Source organism: Camponotus vicinus, unplaced genomic scaffold, assembly GCF_025532165.1.
Source record: "Camponotus vicinus isolate PSW18456_S1 unplaced genomic scaffold, iyCamVici1.0 SCAF_8, whole genome shotgun sequence".
NCBI lineage: Eukaryota > Metazoa > Arthropoda > Insecta > Hymenoptera > Formicidae > Camponotus > Camponotus vicinus.
In genome coordinates this window covers 3,139,065-3,153,165 of record NW_028141980.1, presented here as the reverse complement: position 1 = coordinate 3,153,165, position 14,101 = coordinate 3,139,065, and the positions used below count along the sequence as shown (strand labels likewise).

Sequence of the window (14,101 nt, the reverse complement as noted above, 5' to 3'; positions counted from 1 at the left end):
CGGGGAAGAGGCCCCAACGGTACCGGCCCCATACGCTGGCCACCCCCGCCGAGCCTGAGCAGTCGCTCAAACCTCCGACGCCCCCGCAAGGCAGCGAAGTCCTGGGCTTCCTGCGCCCGGAAAATGTCCAAAAAATCCCATACCCAGTGCAAGGCATCTCTGGGATAGGGTACTACTTCATGGACACTGCGCTCACCCGTATCAACGTCTAAAATTATCCGTAAGGACAATGGGCCATTCGCGTAAACGCGCAAACATGCCTGTTCGAACCGGTCGCGCGGCAAAGACGGGCCACACAGCACATCCCGTGCCGCACCCGACACATTTTGGCACGGGCCACACACTTCACCTCTACTAATTTCGGATAACTCCGACGAGGAAGGATAACTTGTATTTGACATAGTCGACAGACTCGTACTTGACAGTATAACCAACGATTGTTACTTACTGGGAAGACAGCGAGCGACTGAAGCTCGTAAAAGAATATAAAGTATAGCAAAGCTAGTCAAGGAAAACTAAAACCATTCTCACAATGATAAACGTAGCAGGAAACGGAAAAAAATATGACACTCGCAAAAGTGCATAATATAATACCTAATATATATTATTACAGAATACTAACACTAGGGATCAACCCCGTTCCCACCGAGCAAGACGAAACCCGTCTTCCGTTCGAAATTGAAGAATTTAAGCACAACCCAGGAATCTACTACGAGAAAATCGGAAATCTACATCAAATCAAGAAGACTTGGAAATTAATAATTAAACTAGATATAACCGAATTAAATGACAAAACCTGGCAATTAAATAAATATGTACAACAAACGAACGAAATATGTAAAAACATAAAATCCGGAGATCACATTAAAAGAACGTGCGAAAATTTAAAAAACATTATTAACAATGACTCCAATACACTAGCTAAAATAATAAAATTAATAAATAATCTGTATAAAACATCATCAGACAGACGCAGAGGTCTGATAGATGGAGTAGGATCAATAACTAAAACGTTATTTGGACTTATGGACGCGAACGATAGAAAACTAATAAACGAACAAATTCAACTATTACAAAATAATCAGCAAACACTAAAACACATCGCGAAAAATCAAATAAAAGTCCTAAACACTACCATAATTCATTTAAATAAATTAGAAAACATATTAGATTACAATGGTAAATTAATAAATCATTATATTAGAGAATATACGACGCGAAAAGAAATAGACGAACATTTCACCGTAATTACCGCGATGCTAACAGATCTAATCAGAGACGCGAAAGATATTTTAGAATACCTTACATATATACGTAAAGGCATAATGCATCCGCTACTAACACCAATAAATGAAATAATTTCCCATTTAAAGGAAGCCGTCTTACAGTTACCGCGAGGTTCGTATTTTCCATTTGAAATAAAATACGACGAATGGTTAACGATAGAAAATTATATGAAAGTAAGCGCGTACTGCGACAAAACAACTATATACACCATACTAAAATTTCCAATAGTCGCACAACCAATGTATGATATTCTGAATGTAATATCGTTACCAACATATAATTATGTAAATAAATTTGCATACACGAAAATAGAAAATAAATTAATCGCAATAAATAAAGATATGCGTATATATGTACCTTTAACAAAACAAAACCTAAATGATTGTATAAATAATAATAATCAATACTTATGCGAAAAAAGTCAACCTATATACCATGTAAGCAAAAATACACCGTGCGAAATTAAAATGTATATACGAGCGCAAGATTATCGCGAACATTGTAACATAGACTATACGATAACGAACCGCACCATATGGATTACGTTACAACAGCCACACTCTTGGCTATATTCGACTGCATCCGAGCAGCAAATTATAATAAATTGCGATAACTATCCTGAGTATAAAAAGATACTCACAAAATCAGGTCGAATTATTTTAAACGACAACTGTAAACTGACAACTGCAGACATGACGATACAAACAGAAACGATTATATACAGAACGAATATAGAAACATTTCTACCAGAATTCAATATAACAATTTCCCAAAATATTAACGATTCAAATGACGAACGAACATTCAAAGACATAATAAATAATCCTCTAGAATTAAAAGAACTAAGTAACAAATTAGAAAAAATGAATAAAGATTTAAATAATAACGAAAATAATTTCTTTAAACAAAAGGAATTCATTTATCCAATGGCTTCCAGTGGAATAACCACTATAATTATTATAATATTAATAATATGGATAATTGTCCAATATAAGAAAAAGAAATCTAAACGACCGACAGTCACGATAATAGACGAAACTGACAAACCATACGGAATGCCTAGACCAATATTAAAAAGAAATAAAAGTACACGATTTTAGAATAAATAAATTTTAACTTACATATAAGAAACGATTATAATAAACATTGTAAGCGGGAAATATATTGTATTCAAAACAGGGATAGATATACGTATAGAAAAACTTCGTTTAGAACCTCCGTTTTTCTTTTCCAACGGGGGAGGGATGTTATAGTCCGAAAGACTATAATTAATTATTTTACCATTAATAAATTTTATACGCTTTAGATGCGATAGAATGTTCGCGAACCGCGTAAAACCGCTACCTCAGCGAACCACGCGCGAGTTCGCCGGAAACGTGAAAATGCCAACGAAGGGATTCAACTTTGAACCTCCTTCGTTTGCACTTGGACTTGACCGCCACGAAAATCGTCCATGACCATATATGGTCATGTCGCTAGGCGATCCCCTCCAAAACACCGCTAAAATGAGGTGTTAAAAACCGTCCACCGCGGGTTCGCGGCGGACAGTCGTTAATAAGAAATCAATTAACAAAGAGTGCGAATCCGGAGCTAACCGCTAATTTACGAAAACTAGTTGAAGTGCTAACGAGGCGACCTAACGATAGTAAGGGAGAAGGCTAAATTGAAATCGAGCAAAATTAATGTAAGTGACTATATTGTGAAAATTATAATACAAGAAATAATAAAAAGTATAAAACTACGCGACGGTCTGTGGCCTTCTTTGGAATCTCCCGGCTACCCCACATCCCGTGCCGCTCCAGGCACAACAATATATATATATATATATATATATATATATACAGGGTGAGCCATTTTAATTAACGCACGCAATTATTTCGGAAACAAAGCATTTTAGAGAAAAATGTTTCAGACAAAAGTTTTATGGTTTCGAGGGGGCCATAAGATGGTACCATTGGTTTGACCTTAAAGAGTCATTTGAAGGTCACGTGAAGGTCACTTCAATTTTTTTTAATGGAACATCCTATATATTTTTGCACATTCTAGTAGCTTATCTCGAAAGCTTTCCAAAACACTATAATTAAGTACCTTTTCGTTAAGTACTTTTTGAGTTATGAGGCTTGAAATAATTTCTTAATTTTACATAAACCGTAAAATATCTTGTAAAATATTCATTTTTCGATTATCTAACCTTAATACTTTTATGTACAAAATAATGAGAGGAATCAATTGGTGTAAAGAAAACACATAGTTATTTTCAAGAAAAAATATGTAATTTGCAATTAACAATTCCATTAAGAAATTATTTCAAGCCTCATAACTCAAAAAGTACTTAACGAAAAGGAACTTAATTATAGTGTTTTGGAAAGCTCTCGAGATAAGCTACTAGAATGTGCAATGACAAATAGTAGGTTCCATTTAAGAAATTAAAGGTGACCTTCATGTGACCTTCAAATAACTCTTCAAGGTCAAACCAATGATACCATCTTATGGCCCCCTCGAAACCATAAAACTTTTGTCTGAATCATTTTTCCGTATCTGTCTTAGGTACAAAGAAATTTGGGTGCATAGATTAAAATGGCCCACCCTGTATATAAAATTGAAGGACTTGAAATTTTACTTACTAAATATAATCTTTCGTAGCTCTAAGTCATAAAAAACTCGTTTTTTTTGCCTCCAACATAACTAAACTCACTAGCTATTTTGTCAGATAATAATTTGCGTAAAAGATTATATGTCACTCCTTTAATATCATTTCCACCGATACGTAACAATTGTTTGATCTATAAAAGTTAACATAATTATAAAGAATAAGAACATAATAATAATTTTATACATAAAATATTATTTGAATCGTATTTTTCAAATATACTCACCAGTTTTTTACGATTTATAGTACCTTCAATTAACAATTTTTCAAATTGCTCTAAATCTTCAATATTACTAATTGGAAAATTATCCATTAAATTTTCTTCAGTCTCTTTATCCTGAATTTTTTCGTTGGAGTAAAATGTTTCAACACGTTGTAATGTAGTATGTATAGTATTTAGTTTGGCATTAAAATGTTTTTGTTGCTTCTATTCATCTATTGAAGATATTTTAAATGTTATATCTGTGAGTTTCCTTATTACATAACGTTGAAATTCGGAGTTTGCTAAAAATATGAAATAAAAAAAAATAATTGAAATATGAAATATATAAAGCATATGATTTCATAAATTAAATCAATACTTACATGCATTGCTAGCATTGCTACTACTTTTTATAACTTTATCAAAAGACTTGTCATATAATGAATTTTCATTTTCATCAATTATTTCTGTAGAAAAAATAATATAAACAATTTAAATATATTTTTAAAGAATTTTAAAAAAATATAAAGATATTAAAGAAATATATTTCATAAACATAATTAAAAGAAATGATATCGAATTATTATATAAATAACCTTCATTATTATCAGTAATTAAATCATAACATATTTCATCCTTTTTCTTCATTTTAGAAAAATTAGTATTCGTCGACGATTTTTCTAATTCATTCCCATTTTTATGCTGGATAGTTGTAATGTTTTCTGTATTTCAACCAAAGTATGAAATTATAAAAATTCTTAGGTAAAAAATTATAAAAAAATCTGCTTTTTTGTTTACCTGTTATGTTTGACTGCTGATTTAATTTGTTATTATATTTATTATTACTTTTATTATATGTAGTTTTAATTTGTGGAATCATAGGAAAAGATGGCAATTGAATCCCTTCATCATCATCAGTAGCATCATCACTGCTTGATCTTATTTTCTTAGCTCTATCTTTTCGAGACTTTTTCAAATCTTCATTCGGAACATCACTCTCTGAATTAATATCGGATATAAATTCTGCCTTTTTCAATTTTTTAAATCCTTTTTCATATGTACCTAAAACAAAAAAATAATATATTAATATTTAATATTTACACTAAATTTCTTCACAATGTGTTTATGTATGTGTGTCAATTAAGAAGTAAGTTTTTTAATTTAAAGAATGTTATATAAATTATGTAAATATATATGTATATATAGATGTATTTGTACTCATAAACATACGCAAAATGTTTTTCTTTTATTATTTTTTATTATTATTTATTATTTTTTATGTTACTTACTTGCAGTAGCTAGTATTCTTTTAACATCATATAAAAGCCAACTATCATCATATTGCATACGTTCTTTCACTGCTTTTGTAAATCTTGCATGCGAAGTGATTTGAGGCCAATGAGCAGCAGATTTATTCTTGGTTAACCAAGAAGTAGGAATTAGTTACAGTCCATCTTCAAACTCCACAATAGCATATTCTTCCATCATAGAATTTAGCATATACGTTGATATAACCTTATAAAAACTTGATATATATAAACCTTTATATAAACTTGATATAAACTTATTAATCCAGTGAGAAATGATAGTCGAATCAATTTCAAATCGTAAAATGCGTCGAATAGATGTCGATTCGATATTGATTTGACTAATCATTTCTCATTGAGAATGCAATAGAGGGAAAACTGCAAACTTATTACTGTCTAACGGTAACTTAACATATTTTGTTTTAATGTTTTCTATCGGCCATATCTTCAATTCTGATAAATTATATACAGTAAATATTCCTATATTTGATGAAGGAAGAGGAATATCATATAAATCTTCTTTATTGCAGAATTGCTTGCCTATAATAACATTCATGTTAATGATGAGCTATATTTTTTACTTCAACAATACTTCTGTCAAACCACAACAATTATCTGCCAATCTATCAATACGTACAGTTGTATTTAAACATCTTATTATTTTATACTGTGGGTTACAACAATCTTTTACTAAGGGACCTTCTACGTGAGCAGATTTGAAGTCAATTATAAAATGAGATGATGTTATCTGAAGAGAATTTTCCACTTTATTCATATTGCTTTGTTCATATTCCATGTACCTCCGAATAACTTGTTGTAATGCTTTGTCATGTTTCCTTAGTAACTTTTTTAACGTTTGTAAGTAATTTTCATATCTAAAAGAACTAAAATTATCTAATGGGCCAAACTTTTTAACATCTTGTGCTAGATGAATAAGTCCATGTACATTATGAGAAACATTATGAGCACCATATAATAATACAAATGATGATACAAAATGATGTAGCAGTTTTTGAGCATAATCAATGAAATTTTGAAATTACAAGGAACATAGAATTCTAATTGCCACGTGTAAAGTTAAAAAATGATTATATAAATGCTTTCCAAAAAACGGTTTTAAAACTACAGGACCAGTATATAATAAAAAATTCCGAAATTCAGTGGCTTTCAATAATTTCACAAAAACAAGTGATCTCGTCTTACGCACAAATTCACATGGTATGTATAATTTTAATACTTGTTCCAACTGTAACGATATTGCCTCAACTTTTCTATGTTGCAAACGAACTTTAAGATCTCCAAATAACCACATATATAATAATTTTCTCACAACTCCTAAACAAACAAGATGCATATAATCCAATGGAATATTATATACAAGATCAAAATTTGGAATCTCTGAGATAACTGATTGTCCAATATGATAATCTTCATCCTTTCTTAAACGAAAATCTTTATCTGTTCGTAGTTCAGCATTTATTTCGGGAAAACACACTTTATTATTTATATAACTACCTTCGGTAATACATTTCGTACAACTGGAATAACCACTATGTCCTTTTATTTGCAATATGAATGATTTTGCTGGTGCATCACTTATAATTGCTTCTATTGTACATGGAATATTTTTATTATTAATAATAATTCCATCTTTGCATAATATTTTTGTATCATCGACAAATTTTTTTATAAATTCATTTGGATCAGTTGACTTTTTTGTACCGTAATAAATACCAATAACAAATACTTTTTTAGATTCAGGTATAGATCCCAAGATTGGCCAAAATTGTTGTTGCGATGATTTAGATAATGGTAGCCCGTCAACATTTATAAACAATTTAATACTGGTTATATTTTGTGAAATTGATGATATAATACTTAATATTGCTTTTGATAATCCAAAGTAATAATACTGACCACCAGCACAAATATCTATATTAGTATTTCTAGGAGTTTGTACAAGACTTCGTGGATCAGATGGAATTTTAAAAGAACAATCTTTACATGTATATTGTTTTATACCTTTTAATAAAGATCGCAATGATGATTGCGGAATGCATTCTTTAACAGCCCAATCAGCTAAAAACTTTTTAAAATCAATCTTTTGATCTGATTCACTATTTAATCTATTATCTGATTCATTATCTGATCTATTTGATTTATTGTCTGATCTGCTCTCTGATCCACTATCTGATCTATTATTAAATCTGTTATCTGATTTATCATTTGATATATTATTATTTTCTGAAGACGTATCAATTTCTATATTACTGTTGTCAAAATTGTCTTGTAAAATTCTAATGTCCTGATTGGATAATGACTCTTCTGATGCAGATTTATTTAATATTATATCGTGATTATGTACGTAACTCTCAATGTGTGATTGTGTAGTTTGACAAATAAAAGTAGAAGTTGAAGGTTTATTATCGAATTCATTATCATTTAATGATTTCATTATCATTTTTGTCTCTAACTTAACTAGTTTCATTCGATATGAAGAGCTAAGTGTACGTTTGTATGTAGACTTCTCACGCGACATTTTCTATATTTCTACAAATTTATCTGTAAATAATTTCATAACAATAAACTCTTGTTATTAAAAATAACTTGTTTTTATAAGTAACACTTTTTACGTTAATATAATACTAAATGTTTAAAAAGTCGTATTATATTTATATATAAAAATTATATTTATCTATAACAGCTTACTTGTATTCGTCTGATGTTTATCCAAATTATGTCCAAATGATGTTTGAAGGAGTCAAAAAACTTTTTTTTAAAAGAATTATTCTTTCTTCTAAATTATGTTGTTTTTTTCACTTATAGTGTTAATAGCGCATTCATCTAAAACAACGTAAAATAATAACATTAAGCCATATACAGGATGTCCTAGACCACCGTACCCCTTTTCTTTCAAAAACTAAGCATTTTAGAGAAAAACGTTTTCGACAAAAATTGTATGGTTTTGAGGGGAACATAAGATGGTGTCATTGGTTTGACCTTGGATGGCATCGTTAAGGTGAGGTCAAGGACACCTTTAATTTCTTAAATGGAACCACCTATTTTTTATTGCATATTCTTGTAGCTTATCTCGAGGACTTTCCAAAACACTATAATAAAGTATTTTTTCATCAAGTACTTTTCGAGTTATAAGGCTTGAAATAATTTCTTAATTTTACATAAACCGTAAAATATCTTGTAAAATATTCATTTTTCGATCATCTTACCTTAATACTTTTACGTACAAAATAATGAGAGGAATCAACTGGTGTAAAAAAAAAACAGTTGTTTTGAAGAAAAAATATGTAATTTGCAATTAACAATTCCATATTTTTTCTTAAAAACAACTATGTGTTTTCTTTACACCAATTGATTCCTCTCATTATTTTGTACATAAAAGTATTAAGGTAAGATAATCGAAAAATGAATATTTTACAAGATATTTTACGGTTTATGTAAAATTAAGAAATTATTTCAAGCCTCATAACTCAAAAAGTACTTAACAAAAAAGTACTTAATTATAGTGTTTTGGAAAGCTCTCGAGATAAGCTACAAGAATATGCAATGACAAATAGTAGGTTCCATTTAAGAAATTGAAGGTGACCTTCATGTGACCTTCAAATAACTCTTCAAGGTCAAATCAATGATACCATCTTATGGCCCCCTCGAAACCAAACAACTTTTGTCTGAATCATTTTTCCGTATCTGTCTTAGGTACAAAGAAATTTGGGTGCATAGATTAAAATGGCCCACCCTGTATATATATATATATATATATATATATATAGATAATTATATTCAGATAAATATAATTTTTTATTTATCATAATGTTTATTTCTTTTGGTATTTGGTAAGTTAAGAATTGTCTGAAATAAGAAATGATATAGTTGAAAATTTTTACAAGTGCTATTTTTAAGTAATAAAAAATTATTTTAATGAAATAACATTACATATCACTTTATTATACGTACTATATAAAGAATTATTTCAATTTTATAATTTGTATTACAATTAATATAGTTTTTCACGTTTCTTATTCTTTTATTTTTAATATATATATAATTAAATTTAAAATAATCCATTTGATTTTAATTGTTAAAAGGAAAATGTATGTTAACAGATAAATATATATGTATATATATATATATATATAGGGTCATCGAAAAGTATCGGACCCCCCTAATATTTTCAGTAAGAATGCATTTTATGGAAAAATGTCCAATAGCAAATTTGCATGGCTTTAAACGGGCAGTAAAATGATGACCTTGATTTTGACCTTGATCGTGTCCTTTAAGGTCATTTGAAGGTCAAATTCAAAATTTTAAATGGGAACCCCTATTTTTGACCCCGGATTCTGAAAGAGTGGGAAATTTTACGTCAAAATACATGGTCTTTTTTTTTCTTTTAGAAAGTCGTACGGATTAATCAAACTTAACATATGATAAATTTTATCGTATTTCTTGTTAAGGCAAGATCCGTCGTGAAGCCGGCTAGTTAAGGCAAGAGTGGTGTGTGAGTCCTTGATTTTGACCTTGACCGTGTTCTTCAAGGTCATTTGAAGGTCAACTTCAAAATTTTAAATGAAAAACCCTATTTTTGACCCCGGATCCCAGAAGATTAACAAATTTTTTGTCCCAGTTCGTCGTTATTTTGGTGTCAAAGTGGCCCTTAGGAGTTAGTGGAAAGTAAAAAATATTTTAAAATTGTAATTCATAATATAATATCTGCAATCAATAACAAAATTCACGCTCAGATGAGTACATGCCTATTTCAAATTTTAATGCATTCATGTACCAATAGCGTGCTAATTTTCAAAGCTTCAATGTCCAGCTTTCAATGTCCAGAAAAGTTTTTTCTGTAACTGAACAAGCTATTGCGCTTCAATTGGTTGTCCCAAACATCTTCATTTTATTTCCAGTAACCCCATTAACAGAAATTTTTCCTAAATATTATTAATTGATCTGATAGAGTGCCAGTTGCTTAACGAGCTTTTTGCTAGTGCTGGTTGAAATTTAAAAAAATCGTTAGTTGAACCAACACTTAATAATTAGTATTTTTCTCTACTTAATTATTTAAAATCAATTTTCTATCACTTGCCTGATCAATTCTTCTTTACTGTAATTAAAAATGACGGAGCTTTCTGAAAGAGACCGAATAACACTATTGATGATGCGAGGATGGGGAGATAAACAAAGAGGCTATAAAACAATAACGCGACTATTTAATGAAAATTTTCGGAATGAAAATAATAGGATCTCCAAAAGTACTGTAATCCGTACTATTCAACGTTTCGAGGACACTGGTAACATTAAAAAGCGCCCAAGATCTGGTAGACGTAAAACAGCAACAAATAATGATAAGGCATTAGATGTTTTACAGTCTTTCGTTGAAGATCCCCACATTTCCATCAATCGCATTGCACAAGAACACGAAATCGGATATGGATCTGTCCATAAAATTCTGAAATTGAATAAATGGCATCCATAAAAACTCCATTTGGTCCAAGAGTTGTCCGAAGACGATTTTGATAGACGCATCGAATTTTGTGATCTTATGATGGAGATGATTGTGGACGATCCTTTATTACTTAATAATATTGTTTTCTCTGATGAGGCAACATTTGAACTGACTGGAAATGTAAATAGACACAATTGTAGATGCTGGACTAACGAAAATCCTCACTGGAAAAGAGACAATCACACCCAGTATCCACAAAAAGTAAACGTATGGGCTGGTATTTTCAATGGTAGACTAGTTGGCCCTTTCTTCATTGTAGGCAATTAGACAGCTCATGTATACGTAGTCATGCTCCGCGAACAAATTGTTCCAGCTATTCCAGACATAGCTGGTGGAAATATGGATGAAATTTATTGCCAACAGGATGGAGCTCCACCTCATTATGGTATCATTGCCCGTCAATATTTAAATGAGGTTTTTCAGGACAGGTGGACAGGGCGAAGGGGTCATATTGAGTGGCCACCTCGGTCTCCGGACTTGACCCCACTCGACTTTTTTTTGTGGGGCTACTTGAAAAGTAAAGTTAATGCCACGAAGCCTAGAGATTTAGATGATGTACGAGGGAGAAAAATTCGAGCGCTGAAACTAATACCGCCGGAAACGTACCGGAATGCGGTTACAGCTGTTTAAAACAGATTGGCATATTGGCAGGCTGTTGAAGGGAAAAAATTTGAACATTTGTTGTGAATCATTTGGTACAATTGAATATTTCGCCCAAGCTGACCAATTGGAATGAAATTCGCCTGGCCGGACTCACACACCGTTCTTGCCTTAACTGGCCGGACTCACGCACCACTCCTGCCTTGACTGGCCGAGCTCACACACCACTCCTGCCTTGAGTGGCCGGACTCACGCACCACTCTTGCCGACACTGGTCGAACTCACACACCACTCCTGCCTTGACTGGCCGGACTCACGCACCACTCCTGCCTTGACTGGCCGGACTCACGCACTACTCTTGCCTTGACTGGTCGGACTCACGCACCACTCCTGCCTCGACTGGCCGGACTCACGCACCACTCTTGCCTTGACTAGCCGGACTCACGCACCACTCTTGCCTTGACTGGCCGGACTCACGCACCACTCTTGCCTTGACTGGCCGGATTCACGCACCACTCTTGCCTTAACTGGCGAACTCAAAACAACAAGAAACAACAAAAAAACAAAAGAAAAAGAAAAACAAAGAAACAAAAAAATGACCATGTATTTTGACGTAAAATTTCCCGCTCTTTCAGAATCCGGGGTCAAAAATAGGGGTTCCCATTTAAAATTTTGAATTTGACATTCAAATGACCTTAAAGGACACGGTCAAGGTCAAAATCAAGATCATCATTTTACTGCCCGTTTAAAGCCATGCAAATTTGCTATTGGACAATTTTCCATAAATTGCATTCTTACTGAAAATATTAGGGGGGTCCGATACTTTTCGATGACCCTGTATATATATATATATACAGGGTGACCCATTTTAACTTAGGCAGCCAAATAACTCGAAAAATAAGCACACTACGAAAAAATGTTTAGAATCAAAATTTTGTCATTTCGAGGGGGACGTACAATGACGTTAAAATGAGCCCCCCCACCCCTCCCCCTGGGCGGTGAGGGGGGGCAAGTTTGAAATCTTAAATGGGAACCCCTATTTTTTATTGCATATTCGGAATCTTTGGCTAAAAACACATACAATTTGTCTGAAACATTTTTCTCGATTCATGATAGATGGCGCTGTAATCGACGAAATTCAATTTCTTCGATTTCTCTTACTGAGAACCCATGCTTACGATTCTGCAATAAATTAACAATAAAAATACCACGTTTTCATTGTTAATACTCGAAATTAGTCTTAAAACAAACTTCTCATTATTTTTTATTACTCATTAATTACTTCTCAAGAAACTGCTTTTAGCGTAACCCAGGAACAACGTCGTGGACGTAGCAGTTTTCTGTTCCCTTCGGGGTGCTTGATTAACGTGAGTCCCCTCGCCTCTCACAATTCGGGGTGCTTGAACGTGTGGTAACCCAGCCAGTGAAGGCAAGGTCGTGTGGTGATCCAGCCAGTGAAGGCAAGGTCGTGTGGTGACCCAACCAGTTAAGGCAAGGTCAAGTAGTGACCCAGCCAGTGAAGGCAAGGTCGTGTGGTGACCCAACCAGTTAAGGCAAGGTCAAGTAGTGACCCAGCCAGTGAAGGCAAGGTCGTGTGGTGACCCAACCAGTTAAGGCAAGATTGCATTGTTATCAGCTCTCTCCGCATGGAGGAGATGCTCAAAGTGTGCACCATTATTTTCTAAGGATAACAGTAATCGACAGCGAAAGTTACGTTGTACATTTTCTAGCATTAAAGGAGTTATAGCTTCACAAGCTCTTCTTATTTTTTCCATCATATTCAATCTTGTCGTTGGAGCTTTACTATACACTGCATCTTTAACGTATCCCCATAAAAAGAAATCAAGGGGGTTCAAATCCGGTGATCTCGGAGGCCACAGAACTGGTCCACCCCGCCCTATCCACCGATTTGGGAACCTTTGATTCAAAAACATCCGTACAATACGAGCATAATGAGCAGGAGCACCATCTTGTTGATACCATAAATTTAGTCTAACTGCAAGGGGAACATTCTCTAGGTATGCTGGCAAATCATTTTCGAAGAATTCTAAATACATTGGACTATTAATTGGACGTTCAAAAAAATGAGGCCCAATGACTTGGTCATTGCAAATGCCTACCCATACATATAAACTCCAACGATGTTGATTAAGCACCTCACGATACCAATGTGGATTTTCTGGTGACCAATAGTGGCAATTATGCCTACCATTGCTGATGAATGTTGCTTCATCACTGAAACAAACATTACTAAAAAAATCTGGATTCTGATCTAACATCTCAAGAGCCCATCTACAAAATTGTACTCTGAGTACGTAGTCGGCCTCACTTAATTCCTGTACCAGAGTAATATGATACGGATGGTAATTGACTGATCGTAACAATCTATGTGCCGTAGTTTGAGGGATTCCCAGTTCTCGTTCTATTTGACGGGTACTAATATGGGGATTTTGATGAACCATAGCCAAAACTGCGAGCAATCTAGGGTCATTATTATTATGAAGTCTATTCCTTCGCCTTTCGCGATGAAGTGGATT

At 33.0% G+C, this 14,101-nt stretch overlaps 1 protein-coding gene and 1 pseudogene across 2 annotated transcripts in view; one reads left to right on the top strand and one right to left on the bottom strand.

Moving 5' to 3' along the window:
• LOC145975617 (2-oxoadipate dehydrogenase complex component E1) overlaps window positions 1–14,101 on the top strand; it is a 330,754-nt gene that overhangs the window by 221,484 nt on the left and 95,169 nt on the right. The window lies entirely within an intron of this gene.
• Window positions 5,799–7,907, bottom strand: LOC145975826 (uncharacterized; annotated as a pseudogene).